The sequence below is a fragment of the Vespula pensylvanica genome, chromosome 3, assembly GCF_014466175.1.
Source record: "Vespula pensylvanica isolate Volc-1 chromosome 3, ASM1446617v1, whole genome shotgun sequence".
In the NCBI taxonomy this organism is placed as follows: Eukaryota; Metazoa; Arthropoda; class Insecta; order Hymenoptera; family Vespidae; genus Vespula; species Vespula pensylvanica.
The window spans coordinates 4,149,040-4,162,885 of NC_057687.1; the positions used below are offsets into that span (position 1 = coordinate 4,149,040).

General features: G+C 33.4%; 1 protein-coding gene across 2 annotated transcripts in view; it reads left to right on the plus strand.

The window, feature by feature from the left end:
• Positions 1-13,846, plus strand: part of LOC122627684 (kielin/chordin-like protein) — a 307,939-nt gene that overhangs the window by 71,281 nt on the left and 222,812 nt on the right. The gene's annotated exons all lie outside the window — the stretch shown is intronic.

The window sequence follows — 13,846 nt, forward strand, 5'->3', positions numbered from 1 at the left end:
TACTTGATTTTCAGCCTTCTCTCTCTTTGTATCTGTTTCTATTCTTGTTTGAGAGTATGTGCTTGTATATCACACGGGTTTCGCTTTATTGTGTATACAGGGGATGAAATAGTTCGCGTTTGAAACGATATCTTTACATTTTCTTGTTTCGAGTTGAAAGTTGATATTATTTTGAAAAGAAAAAATAAAAAATAAAGAAAACAAATTTTTAACAATATATAATTACCTATAACATATTTTAATTATATTTTTCATTCCATTCTTTGTCATTAAAAAAATTATTATTTGAATTATAGAAATGATTCATCTTATATACAATTAACACTTGACTCATCTTATGTGTATAGTGAATTTAGATCCGACTGAAGAGATAACAAGGAAATTTAAGCTTTCGTTGAAATACAATACTGCTAGAAGCTTTTTTTCGTTTCGCGATAATCACTTTCGTATTAGAAGCTTTTATTAACCAGCCTCGTTTCTCGATTAACTTCTAGCGAGCTTGGATTTCTTTGTTATCTTTTCTTTCCCTTTCTTTTTCTTTTTCTTTTTCTTCTTCTTCTTTTTTTATTTTTTTAATTTTCTTTCTTTTGTTTCCCAAGTCTTATAAAAGAACCTGAACTATCTCTTCTAGTTTGTGAAGGAGTAAGCCTATCTTACACTTACATTTACATTTACACACACACACATACACACACACACACACGCGCGCGCACATACACATACAGAGGTTATATTCCAAAAGCAGAGAGTGTGTTCATAATAAATTCGTATTATCCATTATGCAGGGCTTTAAAGGTGAATTTCGAATTGAAATATACTCTTTGATGTTGCGATGAAAGATAAAGTAGTTATTTCAGGTGGTCAAGATGAATAGAGCATTCCCTGTGTATTGTATAATTATATTATATCGTTATATATTAACGTTATACAAATATATATATATATATATGTGTGTGTGTGTGTATGTATGTAGACAAATAGTATAGATTTTTCTATAACCTCATACGTAATATAATATATACTTTTTATATGACACAATATATAAATTTTTACATAAAGAATACATTTTATTCTTTCATAATGATAAATTCAACATAATATATAATATTATAATAGTTCCGACCGATTTGCATGTTAATTTTATTGTTTTTTCTAAGAGCGGCACATTTTTTAATTATTTATTTTTCATTTTTTATTATAATTATTTTTTCTTTTTTTTTCTTCTTCTTTTTTTTTTTTTTTAGAAGACAGAACGTCGACAGATAGATAAACGGGAGGGTTACGGAAAAAGACGGTAAGAGGAGAATGAGTTTCCCTTTGAAAATCCTCCTATAATTAAATTGTCTTTTATATTCAGACGAGGGTTGAAAATGAAGCTGGCCCTGGATAAACCTGTCAGCCAACCTTTCCAACACCAGTACACTTCTACTTTCCTTTCTCGAGCGATCTTATACCTTTCCTTTATGCAAAATGCCATCATTTAACTTGATCGTTTGTTCGATGAAATCTTCGTTGTCCTTGAACAAATCAATTTCATGCCGTTCGAGAAGAAGCTTTTGTAAGCTTCGTAGATTAATTTAAAATGATCGACTCGAATAAAATCTCCCTGTACATAACAAACAGATCATTATATTTTTCGATTACTCGAGATAATTGTTTCCTTGAGAAAAGAAAAAACAGAGAATAGAAAAGAAAAGAGAAAAGAAAAAAAAGCAAACGATCTTTACTCAAAAATGAAATGACATATTGATATAATGGAACATTTTAGGTCGACATTTCTTCAGAGAAAAATTTCTATCTTTTCTCTCTTTGCATCATACGATCTCTCATTTTCTTTTTCTTCCTAAACTTTTTCTCAAGTTTCGTAAAGAGTAAAAGGACACGTTCAGTTCGAATGATACTCTTTGTTTTCCATACGAGACCCGTTTTACTGCGTTCTCCACTCGTGAGATAAAAGCTCCTTCTTTGTCTTTCCTCTTTCTTCATTCTCCTTGATAGTTCTCCCTCTCTCTCTCTCTCTCTCTCTCTCTATCTTTCTAATCCGATCTGTCTGCGACACTTTTTCGCAGAAGGTAACAAATTCCATCGGCGATATTCCCTCTCTCTCTTTTTTCTCTCCTCATTTTTCGTTTTCTCTATTTATTTTTTCTTTCTTCTTTTTTAAGTTTTATCGGTCATTCCTTTATACATATATACGGGCGCGCGAGAGAGATAGAGAGATATACACAGATACACAAATACATATAAACGTACACATACATATCACGTACACGTCCAAATGTATTTACTGGAATCTATACAGATATCGTATACACAGATATCTATAGATATAATACATGCATATATACCTAGAAACGTTGGTATGTATATATTTCTGCCATCTTGTCGACTAGCTCGTTTGACTTGCAAATGTAATCACTAAGAGCACCCATTCGAGCTGATCCTACCGTCGACTATGACCCGGCCGCCGGTTACTACTACTCCAGCTTCCGGATCCTGATGAGAGGCGTGTGTAGTACAGCGTGAATCACGAACCGTCGAATGAATTTTGCGATACTCACCGCGTCATTTCCGAATGAAAGAGAAAAATAAATAATCGGTGAAAAGCGTAGGATAGTGTAGGGTTGGGGAGGGGGATGGAAAAGGGTGGAGTGGGACCGACAGACACACACGTCACGCGTGAAAATTTACTGATTTCGAACCATCGATATTGTTGATCGATTATGTTATAAAGCAAACGTAACGTATCCGAGAAATTTTGCTTTTTATTCCACTCGAAATCTTATTATTATATAAACATTTCGAATTATCCTTGGTTTCTATTTTATTTTCGTATCGTTACGTAGATATTCCGTGATAAGGTCGTATTTTCAATTTCGAATTTTACGCCGTGATGTCACCGTAACAATGTTTTGCTTTCTTCTGTGCTTTGAATCCATTTGTTTTGTTTAGCGTATCAGTCGCAGTCAGGTCGTAGCGGAGCGAACGTCGCTGGAGAACGAAATTTAATGGTCTCTTGAAATTTTCTTTATATCAACGGTATAACGGTATAACTGTTATACGCAGTAAAATAATATATGTATGTACGTTAACTGGGATTAATGTTAATTGGATGAAAGTATCGGTATGTATGATACAAAATCGATAGAAACTTAATTCGATAAATTCGTTATTTTGTCAAACAATCGATTATATTTTATTAGAAGGAATAGAGTACGTATATAGGATTGTTATTATGTCAATTAAAAAATATAACTTAAGTAAGATTCTAACGTAGACTCGTTAAAAATTACAATATTTACGTAGAACGGAAACGAGAAGTTTACGGAAATGATCACGGCCATGAAATTTCACGTAATATATAGAAAACTTGTTAAAAATGACTTTCGTAACACATTCGAAAGATTAAAAAGTATACTTTTTAATAAGAGTAAAGTCTAATACGAAAATAATGACAGTAAGCTTTCCAATATCTTTTATATATAAAAAGTTATGAATCTTAGGTGATATGTATAGCGATTAGCACGAAATTAGTTTGGTAAGGAACGCGTATTAAAACCATCAATATATTTTATTATAGATAAGAGAACAGTCGATAATCCGATCGATTTATCGGCGAACTTTGTAATAACTCGATGTAATAATTGCTGTCGAGTAAGCCCCGTTGAGTACGCATTAAGCATGCGCATCCTTTATTTTTCAGCTGTTAATTTAATTCATCAAATTATTAAACGGCGAACGCATTAAATTAATTAGTTAATTCATTTATCAGTATATCGAGCGAATCGTCGAGTGTTCGTTCGATATATGTGTAACAATGATCGGTACGAATATGCATGCGTGAAAATTGGAATGGATGGTGAGGAGAAGAGAGGTAGAAGGAATGAAGGGAAAGGGACGATAGAAAGGGACAGAGGGTTTGTGTAATATCGGAGGTTAACGAGACTCGTCGATGCGATGTTAATTAAAAATACGAAAGCGTATTAATTCCACAAGCTTGTAACAGCCGTGACCACGAATAAATTCAGGAAATGCGCATTGAGAAAACATTTGCTTTGTTATTCGTCGTCGTCGGAAAAATAGAACTCTTCGGGAAATTATAATATCTTGCTCAACCTTTTCATTTTCATTTGGTATTTATCACTGCTTTATATTATATACGTTCTGCGCTATCTTCTTTGTTATACAAAAAGTTGTCTTTGTTTCTCTTTCTTGTTTATCAGAAAATTAAATATACGTAGATCTTTGATCCCGAAACATTTCGCTCGAACCAAAGACGCGAGTAAGTACGTTCGTCGCGTGATCGTAAAAGTATGTACACACGTACACACGGATTGATGTTTATAATTTATTACCTTTATAAAAAAGAAAAAAGCAAAGAAAAAAAAAAAAAAAAGAAATAAAAACAAAGAGAAAAGAAAGGAGAGACGAAGAGGATAGGAGAAAAGTAAAGATACGTTTGGATATTAATTCGAGAATTAAACGAAGAAGATATTAGATAGATAGACTTACAACAAATTTCACAGTACAAACTTTCGTAACTCGTCAAAAAAATCATTATTGTTTATGAAGGAAGATCCGCGATCGTCGTTCTACAACGTTTTTTTTTTGATAATGATAAATTAACGTAAATAAAATAGAGAAGGTATTATGTAGTTTGTTTAAATAGGACGTTTAATTTCCTGCTTAAGCGTATTATCACGAATACTCGTGGCAGGCATGGTGACATAGTCTGCTTAGAAAGGAACTTTGTGAAAAGGTACTGGCTGGAAAGACGTTCACCGAGATACGTCTAGGGTAAAACGTTTTGTTTACTGATGTCGTGCGAGTGTTTCGCGAGCAAACGTCCTTATCTTTGTGCTCTTCGTACGCCAGATGTAAATATTTTAAATTCCTCTTTTCCTCTCGTATTCTTTATTTCTCTCTCTCTCTCTCTCTCTCTCTCTCTCTCTTTCATTCTTTCTTTCTCTTTCTATATCCTTTTCGCAACTTCGTACTTACGACTATAGAAAATTTGTATGTGTTCAAGCGTGTCTCTATGTGTGCAGCTTACGTACATCGTAAATAACCCCATATTGTAGCATAAGCGCATCTTATATATTTCCGCGAAATATTCTAGCACTTCCGAGATGCGGAAACGATGATGCGTTTATTCGTAAACCGAAAGTAGAAAGACAGAGAGAGAGAGAGAGAGAGAGAGAGAGAGAGAGAGAGAGAGAGAGAGAGAGAGACACTTGGTGTGTTACGTACACAACCGATCAAATTTATAGCTTCTCTTTAAAAGAATATTTGAATTCCGCGCTATGACAAGCGCCAGGAATTTATCATTTTTCAAAAACTTCACCAACCGTGAAACGTTTATCTACGACTTTTCTAAGATACGCCGTTACGATGAAACATAATTTTGTTTATCTCTTGTCTTCTTCCTTATTCTTCCTTTGATACGATTTTCTTATTGAATAGCCTCTAGCATGTACTACTTGTTCTATTCTTGAAAGCGTAATAGGAGCGAATGTTGGAAAACGGATAAAGAAATCGATCACGTACGATAAACAAAAGAAAGAGAAAAAGAGAGAGACATAGAAAGAGAGAAAGACAAAGAGAAAGAGAGAGAAAGAGAGAGAAAGAAAAAGAGAGAGTAACGAATGACCGTGGCCAACTACTTGGACACGGTCCACCAAACGCGGCAAAGACGGTACGCTTGTTAAACCGTTTCGAAGCGTTTTGCGTGCCTCCGCGTAGTTTCATGGTTCTACGTACGAAGCACGAAGCTAAAGCAGACTGCCAATTCGCGGTTTCTCAAGTCGCGTTTACATCGTTCTCTCTCTGTCTCTCTCTCTCTCTCTCTCTCTCTCTCTGTCTCTCTCTCTCTCTGTCTCTCTGTCTCTCTCTCTCTCCCTCTTTCTTTTTATCTGAGCGATGACGACAACGATCCAGGAATTCCGGCGTGCGGCCAAATACGCCTTCGTCCTGGACAATAATGGACAAATCGCTTTGCGGAGAAGGATACTTGAGAAACGAATTGTTTCCCGCAGGGAACCAATTCTACCAAGTTTCCATCGTCTTTCCTACGTACATTCCCCATCAATCCAAATACCTAGGGAACTTGTTACGAATCGATTAGAAATTTATGTAATTTCGAAGTAGGAATTGATAGTTAAGAAAATACGAATATGGTGTGTGTGTGTATATATATATATATATATATATATATATATATATATATAGTGGGAAATGTTAGTCATTTGAATGTTAAATCATTGTTAAAAAAAAAAAAGGAAAAAGAAAGAGTTGATATTTGTGTGAGACAATTATCGTCGAATTACGTTAGAACGTTAATCGATTTTCTACAAATCGATTTATTTTTGTAATCTATAATTATTTTCAGACAAACGTTGTAGAGTCTGGAATTATAATAATTACATGTTCTCTTTCTCTTTTCTTTCTTTCTTTTTATTTTTTACGTATTAAGAAGTATAATTTTGATCGTCGAAGTGTCGGTAAAGAAATTTCAAAATTTTGGTTAAATACAACCTGAGTAATTGTGATCTGCGTAATCACGTAACATTGAGTTTTTTAATATCGTCGATACGATAATTAATTAATTATAATTATTAATATTATTATATAATCATATTATACATAATAATATAAGACAATTTTCTTTTTATCAACCTTTTATACATCTATGTTCCAATTCTCTTCATTCTTGAATTATTATTATTATTATTATTATTATTATTATTATTATTATTATTATTATTATTATTATTATTATTATTATTATTATTATTTAATTAAATTCGAGATAATCGAATTAAGTAACCCTGAATCTGAATCTCATTCAAATGAAACAATTTCCTTGTCGAAGATCCTTTATTTTTTATCAGACCTTTAGGGAAAAAAAAAAAAAAAAAGAAAAAAAAAAGAAAGAAAAAGAGAAAAAAAAATTTGCGATCGATCGTTCGGAGGAGCTTCTACGAACGAAAAATATCGGTTCTTCTAGCGAGCTGGAAAACAAGACAATCCACTCTGCGCGTCGCTTTAACATGAGGCGAAAGAAAGAGGATGAGTCCGTATCTCCATTCCGTTTTTCCGCGAGCCACCTTGCGATCCTGAAAATGCTCACGGTCGAGAGCGCTTGTCACGTAGCGCGGAAATCAATGAGTCTCCTCTACCTTCGAAGAAGTATTCGATAGAATACGAGCAAGGAAGAAAAGGAAAAAGAAGAAGGAAAAAAAATGGAGAAAGAAGAAGGAGAAGAAAATGAAAGGAGTGGAATAGAAAAGAAAAGAAAAGAAAAGAAGAAAAAAAATAGGAAAGAAGCTCGAACATATGGCAAACTCTTCTTACTTTACGTGACCAAGTTCAACGGAATCCATCTTGGTACTTGAAACTTTTCCTTATGGGGTCAAAGGAATACGTGCTCCTTTTTTACCTCAGAATGCGACTCGTTCTTCGTAAACGGCCCTGGAACTGTGCAACCTTTCATACGTGTATCTTTTTACGGCTGGGAATAATAGTCTTTTAATACGTCGTATTTAATTATAACGTTTAATCAATTAGTTTTCAATTTGAGTTTTAACTCGTGCGATATTTAAAAGAATTTAATTGTGCGTATTCAATTTTCACGTTTACACTTTTAATGTCGTCACTTCGTGCGAGAGAGAAATATCGAATTAATTTCTCGCTTTCCTCTACGGCGGACATTATAACGAAGTACAGAAAAGAAAGAAACAACAACGACGAAACGAAAGTGGATATACGTTTATGATATTAATGTAGCTCGATAAGATTTTTCTAATCGAGCAAATATTTCAAACGATTATTAGTAATTCTATATTTATTAAAGACATTAATTAGACACTTTCGTGTCTATTAAAATTTCTCGTCTACGTTTTACGATCTCGAAGAAAAAAAAAAAAAAAAAAAAAATCGTGCCTATCGTATCTACAAATCACAAAAGAAAAGAAAAATAGATATATTAGTATTATCATATTTTAATATTTTCATAAGCTTTTCATAATCAAGAAAATTTGTTAAATCGACTGTTAACGATTTCGATGTTTATCAGATAATACAAATTTCTCGTTAACATTTTATTATAGGTGTTTCGTAAAAGAACATTCGAATTGAAATGATTTCTGTTAAGATAAACGCCAAAAGAGTTTTCTCTCCCGTTTCTTTCTAAGAACGTCATGATGGAGTAAGAGAAGAGAAAAGAACTATGTTTATGGTAACGGCGAGTGTAAGATCGTCTTCGTATGGCGTCGTTTCTTTCGCCTTCTCTACTTTCTTTTCGTCCATTCGTTTCGGGGACACGTAACGGAGAAAAATGCGAGGTCGAAACACGAATTTCGCTTGAAACGGCTTACTACAGGGAAGGATATGTATTCTTACCGCGTAATACCATCCAAATCGTCGTTTCAGAAGAGGACTCACCCTACAACCTTTCGTACAGCCGTACCACAGGCACCATGAAAGAACGAAAATATCTTATTCTTTGCCGTTATATTACCGAGATCGTAATTCTTCTCACCGAAACGGCTACTTACGATTCGTTTAACGAGAACCGACTTTAAGAGGGTTTAATATTCATGCGAAAGTAGCTATATTTCGAACCATGACTTTCACCCTTCTCTTCCTCCTCCTTCTTCTTCTTCTTCTTCTTCTTCTTCTTCTTCTGATCTTCCTTCTTCTCCTCCCATTTAATCGTCCTCATTCGAAAGGGTCTTACGAGTTTGGATTTTCATTCACGGATTTACCCTTCCATACTTTACGAAATAATCTGTTCGTTTATTCCCTTTTGATGAAAGGATAAACTTGAAATCCCTTCGTCCATTTAATGGCATCGTTAAATTTAATATAATTATTATCTGTCTATCGGTGACCACCGATTTATATATTATATAAATATAATTATTATCTAACGCCAATGACCCATTCCTGTTAACGTTATTATCCATGTACGAGAATATTGTTAGCAGATCGTTATTTTCGATGATATAACCCAGAATTATATCTTTTCATTTGTGTATAATAATAACAGCGACGATGACAAGGATAATGATCGCGATAATTTAAGAGAGAATTTTCAAGCGGGCAGATTGATCGACGCTCGTCCGAGATTTATATAAATTTGTTAAAAGAAATTAGTATGTTAATTAATATTATTGAACAAATTTGACGAGTAATTACTATGTCACTGTCAATTTATTTATTACGTTGTGTTCCTCAGGAATTTAATTTTTTTCTATAAATTACAAGTATTCAGATTGAGTATAAAGTATCGAAATCGAATACGAATCTCTACCGATTTTGATCAGTATTTTGCACTAAAAATCGTAGATTTAATTTTTTTCTATTAATTAGAAGAAGTTTGGTACGTAGTATCAAAATCGAATACGAATCTCTACCGATTTTGATTAGTATTTTATACTAAAAATCGTAGATTTAATATTTTTCTATCAATTACAAGTATTCAGGTTGAGTATAAAGTATCGAAATCGAATACGAATCTCTAGCGATTTTGATTAGTATTTTTCATTGAAAATCGTAGATTAAATTTTTTTCTAGTAATGGAAAGGAGTTAGATACGTAGTATCAAAATCCAATACGAATTTCTATCGATTTTGATTAGTATTTTTTCAGTAAAAATTGTACTCTTTTTTGTTGATAATTAAATTGATAATTGATTCATCGTTCGAAAGAGATAGATAATTTTTTATTGTCGTAAGAATCGTCCTGTGATGAACGAACCGAGAACGATCCAACGAGACATCATTCTCTCGTCACTCGACGCGCGTGTTCCTATTGTGGTTTTAGAAATCACAAAGTGAAATGCCTGCCGGTTTACCGCGCGATTCGGCTTTGTAAATCGACGCCCATTCGCAAATGTCCTTTGCGCGAACTGCGATGCAACCGCATCGCTTCGAATCGCCGTTCGAGCAGCTTTAAATTTCAAACACGCTTCTCTCTCGTACCTATCCATACTCATCTACAGTCACACATATACGCATATACATACGCGCGCACACATACAAAATACGCGCGTATGTACGTTTTACTGTCTATGCGCATTTGCGTATTGCGCGTGCACGTGGAATATATAAACTCCTTGCTAGCTAAAATTCAACTAAAACGTCGAAACTTTATTTACCGTCGGCCTGGTTCAATAGAGAAAATAAATAAAAGGGAAAGAAAGACGAAGAAAAAAGGAGGGAAAAAATGAGACTGGCAGAAAAAAAGAAGAAAAGGAAGAAAAGAGAGAGAGAGAGAGAGAGAGAGAGAGAGAGAGAGAGAGAGAAAGGACGAGAAAAAAAAAACAGAAGGCAGGTATATCGAGTTGAATACATGTTTCGAATGAAAAGAGTTGGAGTCAATGAAAAATTCTCGAGGCAAAGAATTTCGAAATTCTAGAAATGTTAATGTCCCTCTTACAAAATGATTTAGTCTGGTTTAACGGATTTTTATTTCAAAGAAGGAGAACAAATCGCAGACGAATTTTAAAGCAAATTCGAAACGGCATTCGAAACGAAAATCGACCGATTTATCTCGGTTTAATTGTTCGGACGGGCCGGAAATTTTACGAGTTCTTTTTGAGATCAAAAAAAAAAAAAAAAGACAAAAAAAAAACAAAAAAAATAAAAAAATAAAAAAATAAAAAAACAAAAAAAAAACAGGAAAAAGGAAATAGAGAAAAAAAAGTTTATTCTCGTTTTTCACGTTTGTCCGTAATTAACACGTATTTTGGGGAATTCGGGAATTTCATACGAGTACGTCGATGATAGAGATGAAAAAAAAAAGTTCGGAGAACGATAGGTAATCAATCGTGGTTAATTAATTGTTCGTCAGTCTCTCTCTCTCTCTCTCTCTCTCTCTCTCTCTCTCTCTCTCTCTCTCTATTTCTGTTTTTCTCTTTTCGAAAACGGAATACATAGAGATAATATGTTATATTAATATAATATATTACGTAGATGTACGTATATCTAAAAGGAGAAATTGCAAATCATGACAACATTTATCGATGATGAGAAACTCGATTCGCATGTCGTGTCACGGATTCGTGTAAGCTTGGCCTAATCAGTACGCAGTTAGGCGCGAATCACGAATAAATCAATTAAGTCTCAATCAGTGGCCAGTTACGTCGATGCCAAATGTCGGTCGTTTATCGTGTTTCCATGGATTTTGTTCATTAACTCGGGCAGCCTGTTACGAATTACGAGATAAAGAGGAATAGTTGGCAAAAATGATTTCTTGATTTTCAAACGATAGAAATTTTTCTCAAAAGAGATCGACAATTTCGAGAATTACGATCAATAAAAAGGAATTGATACCATTCGTATGGATGGTAAATAGATGATAAATTATGTAAATAGATTGATAATTTTTATATATATAATAAATCATTTCGTATTCTTTATCAATGAAAATATCGGATAAGTATGTAAATACATAATATGATCGTAAAAAGATTATTATCTGAAAGATGTTACGATGAAAATAATTTACATAATTTCATTAATAATAGGAACGATTGAATCACATGTTCTATTTTACACGTGTACTATTTTATCGATCGACATTTATTTTGTTAATTCCGTATATCTTTTGTAGGAGGATTTCAAGGCAAGATTAAAAAGAATAGTTCATAAATAAATAAATACATAAATAAATAAATAAATAAATAAATAAATAAATAAATAAATAAATATATATATGTATGTATATATTGTAGATTATATTAAAAAATCGTCGCGTAAATTTATTTTTAGTACGGCACACGTACGAAAGAGAAACATAAGTAAATTTTCGATGAATCCTTTAAGCGGGTACATAAATTTTGAATATTTTTTCTTCTTCTTTTTCTTGTTCATTTCCTTTTTCTCTTACTCCTTCCTTTCTTCTTCCTTTTACACGCATCGTCGACTCGTTTAAGATCTTCGAGTTAAATCGATATATGTAGGCACCATACATGTCCTTAGCACGTGTATTTTACGCGTAAGAGAGAGTACACACGGTGTAATGTATCGATCTAAGTATGTGTATGTACTTATGCGTCTAAGTACAAGAGAGAAAATGGTGTTCATAAAGAAGGCTTTTGTTTCTCGAACGGAAGGTATAGCTCAAGATGACTTAGTCGAAACAACGTCTCGTACTTTGCTCTAACCGACCTTTAATTCTGAATTATATCCAGACTGTCTGCATAAACAGATCGATAGAAAGAGAGAAAGAGAAAGAGAGAGAAAGAGAAAGAGAGAGAAAGAGAGAGAGAGGGAGGGGGGTAGATATAAAATAAAAATAGAGAATTCCGTTTTATCGTACTTATCGATTATTTAATTTTTTTCAGTAAAATCAAACATACGAAATTCACTCTCTCTCTCTCTTTCTCTGTCTGTCTTTCTCTTTTTCTCTTACTCTTAATCCAAATTGTAATAAAAGATTTATTTTTTTTTTTTAATTCAGAAAGAAATTTTCAACGAAAACGGTAATGTAAAAATTGTAATTTAATTCGCAAATTATTTTTATTAAAATCGATGTATCTCTCTCTCTCTCTCTCTCTCTCTCTCTCTCTCTCTCTCTCTCTTTCTCTGTCTGTCTTTCTCTTAATCCAAATTGTAATAAAAGATTTTTTTTTTAAGCTCAGAAAGAAATTTTCAATGAAAACGGTAATGTAAAAATTGTAATTTAATTCGCAAATTATTTTTATTAAAATCGATGTATCTCTCTCTCCCTCTCTCTTTCTTTCTTTGTCTCTCTTTCTCTCTCTCTCTCTCTCTCTCTCTTCTGTTATGTCTTTCTTTCTCTCTCGTTTCGAAAAAAAAAGAGAAGCTACGTCATTCTTCCGCGCACGTATTTCCGAGGAAATAGAAATTTGAATGTCCATACATACGGAGTACAAGTAGTAGGTGGTTATTCGCGGTCAGACAGGGCTTACGCTTTAGGCATCTCCTTTTAAGACACGCATCGCTTTCTAAACGTCGTTGAAAAGAAGAAAGAACGCGTATTGTCGCCTCAATAAACGCGTTGCGATTATTTATCATCGATTTCGTGAACGTTGACTCTTACGTAACCATGACCAAGCGAATGACTTTTTTTTTCTTTTCAAAGACGTACCACGCGAAAACGATTAACATAGAAAGTCGGTCTTTTTGCTCGACATATACGACAGATATGTATGTGTGTGTGAGAGAGAGAACGAGAGAGAGAGAGAGAGAGAGAGAGAGAGAGAGAGAGCGAAACCAGATATAAATAGAAGATCGATGAATATGGACGAATAACGCATCTAAGTTTGACTGGATGCATTCCTTTTGTATACATTGAACATAGATAATATAGTCTCGAGTTAAAAGTACTTAAAAGATACGCGTGTTTCTTCGTTCAATGATCTACAAAATTCTCCTTTTACGGTGAAAGAAATTTTCTGCAATTTCGCCCGTGAATAGAAATAAAACTCGTGCTTTCAAAAAGGTAACCGTACGAAAGAATAAATTACATTTGCAAATAAACGTTTCGTTGGTTATAATGCACTGAGATTCCGCAATTTTATGCTTGGACGATAATAGACCTAAGTTTGTGACACGCGTCTGACACACGTGACTATTCTAAATACATATTTCAGATATCAAAAGTTTCTGTAATTTTCTGTTTACAACAGTAACAGGAAAGTAATTTTCGAAAGCAGGGAACAACATTGCTGGACGAAATTGTAATTTATTTGTACAAAGAGAACGATGAAAAACTCTCGAGAGTGATCTAAAAAACAAATAAAAAAAAAAAAAAGTAAAAAAAATAAAAATTCCATAAGTTTGATATTCCTAAAACGATAAAGCTGATTCTACGAAGG